The sequence below is a fragment of the Crocodylus siamensis genome, chromosome 1 (assembly GCF_052110815.1).
Source record: "Crocodylus siamensis isolate JL-2025a chromosome 1, ASM5211081v1, whole genome shotgun sequence".
Lineage (NCBI taxonomy): Eukaryota > Metazoa > Chordata > Crocodylia > Crocodylidae > Crocodylus > Crocodylus siamensis.
Window position 1 is genome coordinate 367,735,673 of NC_143395.1, and position 13,612 is coordinate 367,749,284.

Genomic DNA, 13,612 nt, shown 5'->3' on the forward strand with positions numbered 1-13,612 from the left:
GACTGTAGTGTGTGACATATTGCTGCATACAGCAACTTGACACAGTCTTTGACAAGCTTTAAAAGGACATTGCCCAGAAGCTTCATCCAAATGTTAACAGCTCTGTTTTGGCATATACAAGTATGAGAGGAGGAGGGAGAGGCACTCCAGCAGCACTTTCCACAGCCACTCTGGTTGATTCCACCGGAACGATACTGGGAGCAATCCCCTTCGCAAGGGTGTAGCATATGTTTCTCTTTTGAACTGCCCTGCTCTGCTGATGGGTGTGGAAGGGGGCAAAGTTATAGCTCATATCCTTTGGGGTCACTGACTATTGTTGGTGCTAGACACTTCTGGCCTTCGCGTGCAAACTAAGGATTCAATTAATAGCTGCTACCTATGTCAGTTTCTGAGGGACTGGGGGTTTTTTCTGTCCTCAGGTAATTTACCATACGTAGGCATCCCAAACCTAGTCTTATAAAACCTAATATGAATGGACTTGTTTTCCTGAAAAGCTCTTTTTTTTAACTTCCCCTGTATTACATGGTGGCATAAAAAAAAATCAATACAGAATCCACTGACAGCCATTGCAACCCAGAGTCACAGAAATCATTTGCAAAGAAGCATAGGCAATTTTGTATTTCTATCAACCATGCTAGAATAATAAGTCAGCTGCCACCATCCTCACAAAGCTGAAGCTGGAGTTGGAGCTCTTACAATAAATTATAATGAAGAATGTAGAAACTTCCCCTTTTCAGGATTTGATTTTTAAGATACAAGGTTTGGGGTATTATTTTTAGGAGATCTAAATTTAGGCAGATCTAAATGGCACACTAGCATAATTAAAAGCATAGAATTACCACTCTCACTTCCCAGCAGATATATATTCCAAGTCAGAGGTCTCACATATTGAAAAAAACAGTTCACAGTATTTCATTGGGAGCTGGCCTCAACTTTCTGTGCCTACTTCTTGTATAGTGAAGTGAGTACCAATTGCTCTCCAGGTGCAGTTATCTAGGTTTCAACCCAGGTGTGGCAGAAATCAGTGGTAGTCTTTTCACTAACTTCCTGACAGATGGATAAAGTACCTAATTGGTGAAGTAGGAGAGGATATGGAGAATCATTCAAGCTCCCTAGCTGCAAGTGTACCATAAAAACATCACCACCACTGAAAGGAAGATTGGGGTAGGCAGTACTGTGTTTTAGGCAGAGAAATAGGAATCCTAAAGACTAGAGCTATCTTCTTAGTCCTGCCACAGGTCTTCTATGTGTCTTTAAATAGATCATGTAGGTCAAAAGATCAAACAATGATGGTTTATTTAGATAGGAAAAATATGGCCTGCAGGCCAGATCCAGGCAATTGAGGGCCGTTGTTCGGCCCATGGCGCATCCCTCAGTCTTGCCTGGTCCAGGCATTGTCAGGCAGTGGCATGTCCTGCCACTTCTTGTCTTGGGCTTGCAGTGAGACTAGTGCATCTCTGCAGCTGGACTGCCTTTGTAGGCAGACCAGGTGGTGGCAGCTTCTTGTGTCTGATGCAACCACTGGCCCCAGCCCCGTAGTACTGGTACCCATGCCACAGTCCTGACCTGGCACACCGCATGCTTCCTCTAGACTCACCTGTTCATGCTAAACAGGGGCAGCACAGAGCAGATACAAGGCAGCCCAGCACAGACTCTGGGCGGCTGTAGCAGGGAGTGCTGGGCAGCAACAAGGGGGAGAGGCCACTTTTCCCCTGAGCTCAGCAACAGTTTCTGTCCAGCTGGTGCTGCTGCTACCACTATTTAGCACGAGCAGGTGAGTCTGGAGCAGGCTCGGGGTGTACCAGGTTGGGGTTGTGTCAGGGTTCTGGTTGATCTGTTCCTGCCACAGTCAATCCAGAGCAGGCATGGTGCAGGGCATAGGCTGCATGTTGTTGGCAGTGGTGGGGAGGCACCGCAGAGTGTGTGGGATCCAGGCTGTTGTGAGGCAGGGGTGGGAGCTGACTGGCTCTTGGGGGCGCACATAGGGACTCCCATGCACACTCACCATACCCACAGACCCTCCCCCACAAATCCCACAACCTCCCACCACACACAATCACACACCTCACAAACACCACAACTCCCACATCCTCCCCCACACCTCCTTCACTAACCCTAAACCCTTCCCCACACCTCCCCACACACCTGTGGAGCTCTGGGGGGAGCCCCACTCACTGCTATACAGAAACACCCCACCACACACATACACCACACCCGCTATGGACAGCCCACTCCCATCCCCCACACCTCCCCAGCCACTCTCCCCCTCCACACACCCCACAAACCCCATATTCACCCATACACACACACCCAGACTCAGGTAGGCTCTGGAGCGGTGAGAGACATGCGGGTGAAGCCCGCTGCACCCCCACTCCCCCGAAGCCCCCCAGACACCCCCTCAGCAGCCGCCGAGCCCCCTGCCGACCCCCAGCACAGCCGGAGGTAAGCGGGCTCGTGGTGGGAAGGGGTTAACTCCTCGCTTGCTGGGAGGAGGCCGCTGCCTGGTGCCGGGCCGGGTCAAGCCCCCGCCCAGGCCCCTACTTGGCCCAGCCCCCAGGGAGAGAGGAATGAAGGAGGGGGTACTCACCAGTCCCCCTCCTGTAGGGCAGGGCCCCCCAAATCCCGGGCAGGGCCCCCCTGGCCTGAGAAGCCAGCATTCCCCGACGGCAGGCCCACTGCGCATGCGCGTAGTTTAAAAGGGCCCGCCAGCCAGGGGAAAAAAAAAAAAAAAAACACACTCAGGTAGGCTCTGGAGCGGTGAGAGACGCGCGGGTGAAGCCTGCTGCGCCCCCACTCCCCCGAAGCCCCCCAGACACCCCCTCAGCAGCCGCCGAGCCCCCTGCCGACCCCCAGCACAGCCGGAGGTAAGCGGGCTCGTGGTGGGAAGGGGTTAACTCCTCGCTTGCTGGGAGGAGGCCGCTGCCTGGTGCCGGGCCGGGTCAAGCCCCCGCCCAGGCCCCTACTTGGCCCAGCCCCCCAGGGAGCCCCGCCACCGGAGCCACGCGAACAGGCTGCGTAAACAGGCGCTTGAGTTAGTGCGGAGTTCGTGCAGGGGAGGGTGTGGGAGGGCACGAGACCCTGCCTGCGACCCCCCCCCCAGCCATAGCCAGCCCCAGCCGTAGCCAGCCTACCAGAGGCATGACACGGATGGGCACGCGCCGCACCCCGATGGTCCCCTCGGGCTCTGCGGCCCCTCCACTGGGCACCTCAGAGACGGCCACCCAGACGGAGCCCATGGTTCCGGACTCCATGCAGACAGAGCCCCTGGCTCTTGGCTGCGGGGGCTGCCTGTCCCTTTTTCAGGCTCTGGGGCCCGGGAGCATAGCCCCCTCCCCTTGCGGGGTCTGCTCCCTACTGGGGTCTCTGGCGCGCCAGCTGGAGGAGCTCCAGGCCACAGTCCAGAGACTGCGTGCCATCAGGGACTGTGAGCAGGAGATAGACTCCTACTGCCAGGCCCTTCTCCCCCGGGAGCCGCACGGGAGAGCTCCGTCTCCCTCCGCGACTAAGGAGGACTCTGGGACCTCCCACTCTGCCCAGTCAGGGGCATGGACCAAGGTGGTCAAGGGCCCCAAGGCCTGCCGCACCAAGGCCGCTGCCCTGCCGGAGCTTAGCAACAGGTTCGCACCTCTTGCAGCCCCAGCAGAGCCCATGCAGTTGCCAGCTCCCGCAGGCAACCCAGGCTCGACCGCAGCTACTGGCCCCGCTCTCCCCAGGACAAAGTGTAAGGTGTTTGTTGTGGGAGATTCCATCCTGCGGGGCACTGAGGGGGCAATCTGCCGCCCCGACCCCTTAGCCCGGGAAGTCTGCTGCTTCCCGGGGGCCCACATCCGAGACATTGCAGAGAGGATCCTGCAGCTCCTCCGGCCCACAGACCACTACCCCATGCTCCTTATTCATGTGGGCACCAATGACATGGCTCGGAGCACCCCCAGCCAGGTCATGAGGCTCTACAGGGAGTTGGGAGCGCGGCTTAGGGGTCTGGGAGCTCAGGTGGTGTTTTCCTCGATCCTCCCAGTCTCGGGCTACGGGCTGAGGAGGGAGAGGAGGATCCACGCGGTGAACCAAAGACTGCGGCGCTGGTGTTATCGGGAAGGCTTTGGCTTCCATGACCACAGCCCGCTCTTTGGAGAGAGAGGCAGCGAGCTGCTGGGAAGAGATGGCCTCCACTTCTCTCCCCTGGGGAGGAGGCTCTTCTCAGCCAGGCTGGCTGACCTGCTCCACCGGGCTTTAAACTAAGCCCGCTGGGGGATGGGGGGACTACTGCCCCTGCTGGCCCGCTGAACGGCCCTTGCAAAGCCAGCAGACCAAGGCACTTAAGGGGGCACTTAAGGGAGCTCATCCCTGCCCCAGCCCTGGCACAATCTGTGGGCAAGGCAAGAGCCCCCAAGGGGACACTTGCCTGCCTGTACACTAATGCCAGGAGCCTGGGCAACAAGCAGGACGAGCTCGTCCTCCTGCTCAGTGCAAAGAAATATGATGTCATTGGGATAACGGAGACCTGGTGGGACTCCACCCATGACTGGACCACGGGTATAGAGGGCTATACCCTGTACAGGAGGGATCGTGTTGACAAAAGGGGCGGGGGTGTAGCTCTCTATGTGAAGGAAAGCTACATGTCCCTGCAAGCTGATGTTGGCGACCGGCATGGACAGCTAGAGACCCTCTGGGTAAAAATTTGTGGGGAATTCGGCACAGGGGACACAACGGTGGGAGTCTACTACAGACCTCCCACTCAAAGTCCCGAGCTTGACCAGGAGTTCGCCCGGGAACTGACTGAGGCCGCTTGCTCCAGGACCTTGGTTGTCACGGGTGACTTCAATTACCCAGACATCTCCTGGGAAGATCACTCAGCTAAATCTGAGTGGGCGCAAAGCTTTCTCTCATGCGTGGATGACCTCTACCTGACTCAAGAAGTCTATGGGCCAACGAGAGGCAAAGCGCTGCTTGACCTGGTACTGACTACGGGGGATGACCTAATCGGCGACCTAGTGATTGATGGGAAGTTGGGTGACAGCGACCACGAGCTGATCACCTTCACCATCCGCCGTAAAGCTGGCAAGTCAGTCAGCAACACAGAAGTCCTTGACTTCAGAAAAGCCGACTTCGACAAGCTCAAGAGGTTAGTCGGTCAGGCCCTCAGGGACCATGACCCGAGGGAGATGGGAGTTCAAGAAGAGCGGTTGCTTCTCAAGGAAGCGATCCTCAGTGCACAAGCTAAATCTATTCCAACACGGAGGAAAGGCAGCAAGAAGGCACAGCAGCCCCCCTGGCTCTCCAGAGACCTAGCGGACCTACTGTGGCTAAAAACGAAAGCCTACAAAGGATGGAGGACGGGATTCACCTCCAAGGAGGATTACTCCGCGCTGGTCCGGTCCTGCAGGGAGCAAACCAGGAAAGCCAAGGCTGCAACTGAACTCCAACTAGCTTCAGGCATCAAGGACAACAAAAAGTCCTTTTTCAGGTTTGTGGGGAGCCAGAGGAAAAGCAAGGGCAATGTTGGACCCTAAACCAGATGGGGCAACTGACAACTCACGCCCAGGAAAAAGCCAACCTATTAAATAAGTACTTTGCGTCAGTCTTTCATCAGTCACACGGGATGCCCATGCCTGCTATGGGACAGAGAAATCTGGGTGAGGGGGATCCCCTACCCTCCATCAATGCTGACCTCGTGAAGGAACACCTTGAGAAGCTGGATACCTTCAAGTCAGCCGGCCCTGACAACCTGCACCCCAGGGTACTCAAGGAGCTGGCGAGCGTCATAGCCCAGCCCCTGGCATGGATCTTTGAAAACTCCTGGCGCTCTGGTGTAGTGCCCGAAGACTGGAAGAAGGCCAACGTGGTGCCGATCTTCAAGAAAGGGAGGAGAGTGGATCCGGCTAACTACAGGCCCATTAGCCTGACTTCTATCCTGGGGAAGATCTTAGAAAAGTTTATTAAGGAGGCCATCCTTGAGGGACTGGCCCAGGCTAACATCCTAAGGGATAGCCAGCACGGGTTTGTTGCAGGTAGGTCTTGTTTGACCAACCTCATTTCCTTCTATGACCAGGTGACCTATCACTTGGACAAGGGAGAAGAGATTGATGTCATATATCTTGACTTCAAAAAAGCTTTTGATCTGGTATCCCATGATCACCTCTTGGCCAAACTGGCCAGTTGTGGCCTTGGCTCCACCACGATCCGCTGGCTGGGAAATTGGCTTCGTGGTCGGACCCAGAGGGTTGTGATTGATGGCAGTCACTCATCGTGGTGCCCTGTGACCAGTGGGGTCCCTCAAGGCTCTGTCCTGGGACCCATACTGTTCAACATCTTCATTAATGATGTGGACATTGGAGTTAGGAGTGGACTGGCCAAGTTCGCCGATGACACCAAACTTTGGGGCAAAGCATCCACGCCAGAAGATAGGCGGGTGATCCAGGCTGACCTGGACAAGCTCAGCAAATGGACAGACGAGAACCTGATGGTGTTTAACACCGAAAAATGCAAGGTTCTCCACCTTGGGAGGAAAAACCTGCAGCACCCTTACAGGCTCGGCAGTGCTACGTTGGTTAGCACTACAGAAGAAAAAGACTTGGGGGTCATCATTGACCACAAGATGAACATGAGCCTCCAATGTGATGCTGCGGCTAGTAAAGCGACTAAAATGCTGGCGTGCATCCATAGATGCTTCTCGAGCAAATCCCGGGACGTCATTCTCCCCTTGTACTCGGCCTTGGTGAGGCCACAGATGGAGTACTGCGTCCAGTTTTGGGCTCCACAATTCAAAAAGGATGTGGAGAAGCTTGAGAGAGTCCAGAGGAGAGCCACGCGCATGATCAGAGGTCAGGAAAACAGATCTTACGATGACAGCCTGAGAGCCATGGGACTCTTTAGCCTGGAAAAGCGTAGGCTCAGGGGTGATCTGATGGCCACCTATAAGTTTATCAGGGATGACCACCAGGATCTGGGGGAACGTCTGTTCACCAGAGCGCCCCAAGGGATGACGAGGTCGAACGGTCACAAACTCCTGCAAGACCGTTTCAGGCTGGACATAAGGAAGAATTTCTTTACTGTCCGAGCTCCCAAGGTCTGGAACAGTCTGCCAGCGGAGGTGGTTCAAGCACCTACATTGAACACCTTCAAGAGTAAATTGGATGCTTATCTTGCTGGGATCCTATGACCCCAGCTGACTTCCTGCCCTTTGGGCAGGGGGCTGGACTCGATGATCTCCCGAGGTCCCTTCCAGCCCTAATGTCTATGAAATCTATGAAACCCAAACATCCCCACAATCCCCCCACAAACCTCCCATAAACACCCACCTACATCCACATACAACCCCACCCACCATACACACGCATGCACACACACATATACAAATCCCCCCATAAACCCCATACCAACTCCCCCAGCCATACCCCCAAACCCCACCACACCCCCTGCAATTGACAAGAGTAAGATTTTATTTTGAGCCATTATGCAATCACCTCTATATACACAATACAAACACACACAAATAAGGACAAAAATATTTATATTTTAAATACAATTGAAATACTTTATTGTGGATGTTTCATTTTTAGTATATAATTTGTTTTTTTCCAGTTCCAAGATGGCAAATCCACTTCCTAAATGGAGTACTTTTGGGGGAAGGAGAGGGACCTCCAGTGGCCAAGGTCATGGCTTAGGGGGTGGGACTTCCAGTCCCAAGATGGTGCTCAAGGATGGGCCACCTGTCAAGGGGTGGGGCTAACCTTAGAGCCCTCAACAACTTGCCAAAACTTGTTAAGCAGCTCTCCAGCCAAAATAACTGCCTGCCCCTGATTTAGATTATTACAAAATGGAAACACCTGACTTTGTACTCCTAGAAAATGCTTTTCTGAGAGCTGCACAAAAACTGAGCCATTCAAAATGAAAGAATTTTCCATGTTTTGATTGCTTCAGTTTAAAAGTAGTTACCTTTATTCTTTATTGAAGATATGCTTTAGTTCAATATAAGGAATTGAGATCAATGCAATGGCAACTGGGTGGAATGTAAAAGCAGGAGGTTACACTAGATAGTTTAATGATACCTTCTGCCTTAAACTCTAGAAATGTATAGATTAATTATTGTAAAGTGTCATAAGCAGGGATCCTGGTTTTCTCTGAAAAAAAAAAACCCAACCCAATTTTCAGATTAAAAGAAGTAAACCCAAATCCCGAAATCCACATTTTACTGTGATTAAAATTAATCTATCTATCTATCTATCTATCTATCGGGTTAATTTTTTAAATCTGAAAATTGGGGATTTTTTTATCAGATCCCTGGTCATGAGCTCCTTAAACTTCATGTCTCAGGAGAGTAAAGCTTTTGCAGTGATATGTTTGGGTACAATATCTTATCCAACCACTAGATGTTTCTCTGCATTGCATAGAGTCCCAGGCAGGGAGTGGTTCCTGGTGACCACAAGATGAACATGAGCCTGCAATGCGATGCTGCGGCTAATAAAGCGACCAAAACACTGGCTTGCATCCATAGATGCTTCTCGAGCAAATCCCGGGACGTCATTCTCCCCTTGTACTCGGCCTTGGTGAGGCCGCAGATGGAGTACTGCGTCCAGTTTTGGGCTCCACAATTCAAAAAGGATGTGGAGAGAGTCCAGAGGAGAGCCACGTGCATGATCAGAGGTCAGGAAAACAGATCTTACGATGATAGGCTGAGAGCCATGAGACTCTTTAGCCTGGAAAAACGCAGGCTCAGGGGTGATCTGATGGCCACCTATAAGTTTATCAGGGTTGACCACCAGGATCTGGGGGAACGTTTGTTCACCAGAGCGCCCCAAGGGATGACGAGGTCGAACGGTCACAAACTCCTGCAAGACCGTTTCAGGCTGGACATAAGGAAGAATTTTTTTACTGTCCAAGGCCCCAAGGTCTGGAACAGTCTGCCAGTGGAGGTGGTTCAAGCACCTACATTGAACACCTTCAAAAGTAAATTGGATGCTTATCTTGCTGGGATCCTATGACCCCAGCTGACTTCCTGCCCTTTGGGCAGGGGGCTGGACTCGATGATCTCCCGAGGTCCCCTCCAGCCCTGATGTCTATGAAATCTATGAAATCTATGAACAAAGAGACAAAGGTGGTATTAAAATTGTGTAAAATCTTGTCATCTGTAGTTTCATTTTTTTAAACATGTATCTCCTGTTTAAGAAAATATGTGATTGAAGATGTCATGTCAGCATTGTTATACAATGTAAAAATTATTAATCATGTGTAGGGGGGAAATTAATCATACAAGAGAAGAAGGATAAATTTGTTCAACTGTATCTTCTCATCTTTATTGTTGAAGAGTCAACTTCTATGCAACCTACTGGCTCCTGTGTGTTAGATCTCTCCTCCTATGTTATTAATTATTGAATGATAAATAATTTGCTAAAAGTATAGGGGTTTGTTCTAAACTTGTAGACAGCAGTTTAAGAGCAGAATAATGTAACTGCCTTCATGAAGGCTTAGGCCTTATCCATATAGAATGTAATAAGGTGGGATGTGAATTTACAGTGCATTACCTACTCTGTATTCAGTTCCATATGGAGCCTCAGCATATAGTAAGTGCAAAATAAGTTGCCTTGTACCTCCTTATTACTGTGCGCTAAAAGTATCTGGATGTGGAGTAAATGAGAAGTAGCTGATATAATGTAAATTCATGCCCTAGCTTACTTTCCCTATCTAAAAAGTCATAGGCCTATTGAAGTCAGTTAAAGACACAGACAGAAGTGACAATTTTCACCTAATATGGCCCCTGAAAGTGCTCTACAGCCATGACCTAACACAAGTTCACAGCTGCAGAGTGCTTTAAAAGGGCCCAATACCATGACATGTAATGCAGGTTCAGATGAAGTCACGTCAAAGTGGAGCGCCTTCATTAACTTGTGTCTGTGTACACTGGGAGCAGTGTTGAGGGAGTGGGGGAAGAGAGTGGAGGGAGCTTGTTCCGGGGGTTGCTCAGCTGGTCCTGGAGGGTAGGGCGAGTAGATTGGACCCCCCCTGAGGTGGGGAGGTTCCCACTCTAGTGCAAGTTGGCCAAACCTCAGAATGGACCTCTCTCCCCTGCCTTCTCGTCTTCCCATTCTGGGACAGTACCAGGGGCTGGAGGGTGGGGGGTGAAACTAGGGGAAGGGGCTGCAGATACGTAGCCTTTCTCCCTGGATTGGCTCCAAAGTGGAGCTCAATCCCCCATCCTCCTGACCCATCAGCTAACATCTGTTGGGTTGGGAGGATTGGTGTCACTCATGAAGCTTTCTGTGAAGTGCTATGAGTTAAACCAGGGAGCTGCACTTCTGCCTGCACCCATAGTTACACTGCTTTAAAACTGGTCTAAGTAACTTCCCTTACTCCTGATTTACAATAATGTATGTGGGGTCAGGCCTGGTGCTTTTTCATTTTTAGTGTACTTGAAAATACTTTTCATTTGGGATGGGTAACAAATGCCATATTTTGGCATCACTAGGACTGTTTAATGAGTATATTTGTGAATTCTAGTTTGTTACACCTCAACTCTTAACATAATGAAAACAGAACAGCCTTAGGACAGGCATGTTACATTAGTCAAACACAAATATCTGTACTTTCCAAGATGATTCTGATGATCTAATGCCACTGATGCTCTAAATCACATACTTCTCTTTTATTTCACTATAATACACCATTTTTGAGTTGGTATGCTGTTCTGATTTTGCCTTGATCATACCACAGAAAACTACTGGTAGACAGCTTTGCTCCTGCAAAAAGTTTGTTAAATTAACAAGATCTCTTCCCCACCTTTCTGTTTCTAAACAGTATAAGGTTAGATTCTCTTTCGTTTGCATGGTTCCACTGACTTCAGAGGCTTTAGAAGTCAGGATTATTCCCCTAAATTAGTGTTATAAGAAATGGACAGAAAATCCTGAAGCAGCATCTGAGCTTTATTGACAGTTTTCTGTGACTTCAAAGCATAACTTGAATTCAGAGACATGAAATTAAAAACTGCAAACGCCGAGTATATGCAGCAAAATAAGAGAGAACATGCTCTCAACTCCATTAGCCAATCACTATCCTTCCTAGATTAAAACTTACTAATGATCAAGAAAATGCCATGAACAAAAGAAAGGGAGTTCTACGCATTCCTCTGTTCTTGGAAGGAGTTAAATTTTGCACAACTTCTGAGTTCTTCTGGCATTAGCCCATTAGCTTAAGTCATTGCTGATGACTTCATCCTCATAGTGACATCAGCCTCTAATCTCGTGAAGGTGAATTCATGTGAGATTGTTTCAAAACAATTACTCCCTGAATTGCAGGCCATTTCAATTGATGTATGGACACAACATTCACTTTCACAGATTGTAGCCTCTCATGTACTGTATATGAACTCACCCTATCATATTACAGCATGGGCATTATGTCACTAGCTGGCATAGCCTAAAATCAGTAATGGAATGTACTTGTACCAAATGAAAAACTAAAAGCTAACATTATTTTTTAAAGTATAAAATTAAGACAACAGTATGGTCTTACTGTGGTTTGCCTGATTTCCTTTTAGCACTCCCTCCCCTCTTTCTTTCCTGGACTTTTACTAATACTTTGGCTTGGCTGAGCCTTTAGCTAGAAACAGAGGTCCCCAAATGAAGCAGATAAACTGTGCTAGACTATGTCCTGGCATAGCTGATCCTCTTCATTGGGTGAAACACATGTTGCCTATTGTCTCTCCTGCTGATCTTGGACATTGGGCCATGTGAACTTTGCAGACTACCAGGGGCATGTCCCTGGATGTGGGGAAAGCCAGGACACTCCAGAGTGGTACACAGTCCTGGGGTTGGGGTCACCAGCCAGCTGATTGACAGCCTCAGGACTGCACCAGAGGGAGTTTGACATTCTGGTGTGGTCCTAGGACTGGAGCCACCAATCAGCTGATTGGGAGTTTGAGCCCCAGGTTGTACTGGAGTGTCCTAGCTTTTGGGCTGCCTGCACTCTCCGGCTGTAAATGGGTGCCTACTGCAATAAAGTGACACAATTTATTACTGTCTTCTGTCATGGCCACATTGTGGCATGATAAAAGGTATGGATGTTTATTTGCTGTCACTTTTGTGCTGCCATAAAAGTTTTTATGATGTCACAGAGGCAGCGAAAGGTGACTTGTGTTTCTACTCTGTGACGTGTCTAGGAGTTTTTTTGGGCTATTTCCAATTTTGGTCTTCCAATAACTTCCTTTTGCATGGTTAGTGCCCTATTTTATCAATACTGATTTTGAGTAATGAGTTTAAATACCATTCTTTCAACACAGGTAAGTATATGAGTAACAATATTAAAGTGATTGATCCTTTTTATTTCTTTTGGAATAGTGCTAGAAAAAGTACATAGAGACACATTCTGCACTTTTGAGAACTGTTTTGGTAAGAAGAGCAGGCAAATTTTGGCCCCTGCTATGCATTTTTCATTGAATCTATGGTGCAATGATCCGTTTAAAAGGGAGCAACTATGTAGTCAGACTAGCAACTTTCCCAGACCTAAGCTAAACCTTCCCGTTTGCTTAATTTTATTATTCTTATCTTTCCTTATCACTCTTTTTCAGCTGACTGCAGCTGCACCCAATGATGGTAACTGATTTCACAGAGTACAACAGTTATCTTTACAGTGGTATATGGTCACTGAGCACATGGGCAGAAGAAACAATTATACAGAATTAAAAGGGGTGAGGGATTTACTGTGTGTCAGATGCTTTTATGTGACTGTTGTGGGCGTGTGATGTTTCCTGAATTATGTGGAAGCAAAACTGCTGTAAATTAGAAGCTGTTTCATTCAGGGGTAAGCCACTCCAGTTAGCTTCACTCACTGCAGGAGAGAGAGGATACTTGAACGAGTTATGGTGGATCAGCCCACCCTGCTTTTAGCATGGTGTAAATGTTTTGCTTTTCTTAGCCTGAGAAAGCAAAAAAGCAGAAATGCTGTTCCTATATATGAAGTCCCCTTCAGTTTTCCTGCCCGCCAGTCTGGCCTCAGGCAAAAAGGGGGCTGTGTGTAAAGTTGCAATAGATTATAGAAGCAGGAAGATTCAGACTCTTTATGCTGTATTCAGTATACTTTGAATAGGCTTAGCTTTTGGCTTCAAATTGTAGCTCCTGAAGTAAAGAGTGGGCATGTCCATGCGTTAATGTTTAAAGTAATGTGTCAGAAAAGTTTTATAGTGGTAGCACAGTATTGTTGGGGGAGAAGAAGGTTGTTTAAATAAAGCCAATAAAATTCTACTATCATCACTTTTCTTCCGTCCTTGTTGGGATGTGGAAATGACTGAAGTCTTTGTTTGATGTTAGCAGCATAATGTTAGGAATTTTCCACAGTTGGAAGTGGCAAGCTAGTGATAAAATAATCATTAGAAAGTGAACAAGTTGTTCTCAGTTCCTGGATGCACCAACAGGGCTAAGCCAAAAAGACAGCAAACCTACTGTAAGTGCTCAGAAAGGGATTGTCATCTTCTCCTTACAAAATAAATGTGGTATTTTTTGAAGGAAGGAAATTGAGTCTCTGGATGACTTGCAAATGTTTTGCTAGATGTAGTGGCCAGTGGGTTTCCTGAATTTCCAGATCTGATTTAGAGGGAGGTATTTTTGGTTGGCTAAATTAGAGGAAA

The 13,612-nt window shown here is 48.9% G+C and overlaps 1 long non-coding RNA gene across 2 annotated transcripts in view; it reads left to right on the forward strand.

The window, feature by feature from the left end:
* The first annotated feature begins 2,606 nt into the window (after positions 1-2,606).
* LOC149875030 (uncharacterized) overlaps positions 2,607-13,612 on the forward strand; it is a 115,978-nt gene continuing 104,972 nt past the window's right edge. For both annotated transcript variants that reach the window (XR_016440002.1, XR_016440003.1), the window contains exon 1: positions 2,607-2,864. This is a non-coding gene — a long non-coding RNA (uncharacterized LOC149875030). The remainder of the gene's footprint in view (positions 2,865-13,612) is intronic.